This window comes from Triticum dicoccoides, chromosome 7B, assembly GCF_002162155.2.
Source record: "Triticum dicoccoides isolate Atlit2015 ecotype Zavitan chromosome 7B, WEW_v2.0, whole genome shotgun sequence".
NCBI lineage: Eukaryota > Viridiplantae > Streptophyta > Magnoliopsida > Poales > Poaceae > Triticum > Triticum dicoccoides.
Window position 1 is genome coordinate 185,505,586 of NC_041393.1, and position 2,801 is coordinate 185,508,386.

Here is a 2,801-nt window from a genome sequence, read left to right on the forward strand (position 1 = left end):
TGGTCTATTATGCATACCACTTCGGCACTGCATGCTCAACAGAAGCGCACTACATCATTTTGACGACGAGCACTGCAATAGAGACTAGTGAACTTCTCGTCGGAAAAAACTGCATGCGTTATTTTTTCGGTACTGTTTTCGCTCTAATTTTTTAACCGTTTATCGGAATGAGGCGTGTAATATACCATTGAAAAGCTATGGATTAGGCGCAACTTCGACATGTTGAACACTTTTCGAGATTCCACACGGTTTAAGAACAGTTTTGAAAATAGTGCGGCGGATGACGAGTGGCAGCGAGCGTTTTTTCGCGTTTTTTTCTAAACTGCTTGTCGGAACGAAGCAAATGATATGCCATTGGATAGATATCATCGAGGTGCATCTTTTTCATATATAAATCTTTCTCTAATTTATTACGGTTTAAGAGCAGTTTCAAATTTACTAAATCGCGTAACTCTGTTTTTCAATTTTTTTGAAATTTTAGGTACTGTTTTTGCTCCAGTTTTCTAACCGTTTGTCGAAATGAGAGATATGATATGCCGTTGGAAAGCTACGGACAAGGCGCAACTTTCATATGTTGAAATAGTTTTGAGATTCCTTACAATTTTTAGTTAATTTTGAAAATCGTGCGGCTGACTTCGAGAGGCAGCGGCCGTTTTTCACGAAATTTTTGCAAACCGCTGGTTGGAATGATTCAAACGATATGCCGTTGCAAAGATATCGATGATACGCAACTCTTTCATGTAGAACACTCTCTCTAATTCATTACGGTTTAAGAGCAGTTTTCAAATTACTAAAATGCGGGCACTCTGTTTTTCGCGACACCCAAATCGACGTGGATACTTCATCCGACTGAAAACCGCACTGCAACGAACGAAAAACCGCACTGCATCACACGGGTAAGAGAACTGCATGGTTTCTTTTTCGTGGGATGTAAATTTTTTAAGACGAGGAAGAATACCGTACTGCCTTTAGACTGAAAACCGCACTGCATCAGACGGACTAGCGGACTGCATGATTTCTTTTTTACGGGACGTGAATTTTTGAAGACTAGGAAGAAAACCGTACTGTTTTTAGACGGAAAACCGCACTGCATCGGACGGGCTAGCGGACTGCATGGTTTCTTTTTTTGTGGGACGTGAATTTTTGAAGACGAGGAAGTGATCCGTGCTTCAAGTGAGCGTAAACAAACCACATGGAGTGAACTTCTAAAACAAGATTTTTCTAATGTTTTCGAATTACATGACAAGGCAAGAGAACTGCATTTGGTTTTTTAATTCTTAACTTTTTTTTACTAATGCATTCAGACCGCACTCTTGAGGTTAGTGTACTGCATTGCTTGTTTTCCTTGTCTTTTTACATAGCAAACAACAAGTCTTCATACAATAAACTACATGAGATTTCTTCAAACAATTATAAACTGAATATTGCCTTTCTGTATGAACAACCCCAAAACAAAACAAAAATATAGCAAGCTGCCCGGAATGTGAGCAGTGAACCTCAAAAGTGAAAAAAATGGACTACCGCTTGAGACCAGTGCACTGCACTTTTTTCTCTAGAAACCTAGATGTGCAATTCAGGGTTTTTTAGGCTCAACAAACATGTGCAGTGCACTTTATCTTTGTCTTGTCTTGCAAAAATACAGGCGAACTACACACCCATGGCCGCTACTCACGATACTGAGCCGAACGAGCTGCAAGCAGTTGACGAAAGCCCCGCCCGCACACGATGTGTGGACTACATGTGGGTGACGGCGAGCACGGGCGTCGTCGTGGCGCCGAATCGTGGTAAAAGAGAAGTGGCTGGTGGTGAATCAGTTGCGGTGGAGCAACACGATGTCTCCTCTGCGCCAAGCGTTCGTCAATGCACCCCCGTCTACATTGCATGCCGCGGCTCAAATTGTATGATGAGGAACCGCACTGCAGCATGACGGCGACTGTACCACTTCGAGGAGCAGGGGAAAACTGCACCAGCACGGTTCGCCATCGCTGTGGGGATGCGCCATGGAAGGAGGGCACCCAGATGCACTCGTCGTGCTTGCAGGAGGCCGTTGGGGCAGAGTGTTGGGCTGCCGTTGCAGGCACGCTCCATGGCAGGTGAAGTCAAACGGGAAGGGTCTCACCTGGGACCGTAGGAGGAGGAGGAACAGGAGAGGGAGTCACGGCAGGGGTGATCGATGTGGATTGGATTGGGGGCGGACGACGCCGGTGGACTACAACAAAAGCTTTTGCGAGCTGCACACCACTTACACCATCTCGAGCCGCTCCACCGTCGTGCTCTCCGTGGGCGGAGGAGGTGGTCGTTGGGGAGCACCAGGGGAGGGGTTGGGCGGCGTGGCGCATGGTGGTGGAGAAGAGCTCGGATCCGGCGGGGATCCGGTGCGGGATCCATGGATCCATGGCCGTGGTCACTCGATCCAGTAGTTTTGGTCGGGGGCGGCGCGTCGGGGCTAGATTGGGGCGCCGACGGTGGGGTGGTGGTGGCGCAAGGTGGAGTAGATGCCGGAGCGTTGCTCATGCGGAGGCGGCCGTGGTTGCCGGCGGCGTGGAGGAAGGTTGGGATCGCTGGGGCAGAGGAAGAGGAGCGGGACGCCAGGGGGATGGCCGCTCGGGATCCGGTGCTTGCCGGAGCGTGGCTCGGGGCAGCCCTAGAGGCGTGGTGCAGCCCATCTGGCCGGCGGCGGAGGGAGGTGGGAGGAGGCACCGTTGGCAGGCCATGGATGAAGGGGGTGGAGGTGGTGGGTCAGTGGAGGTGGTGGGTGGCCGGCGGCGGCGCCTGAGGAATATGGTGGTTGGTGTGAGTCG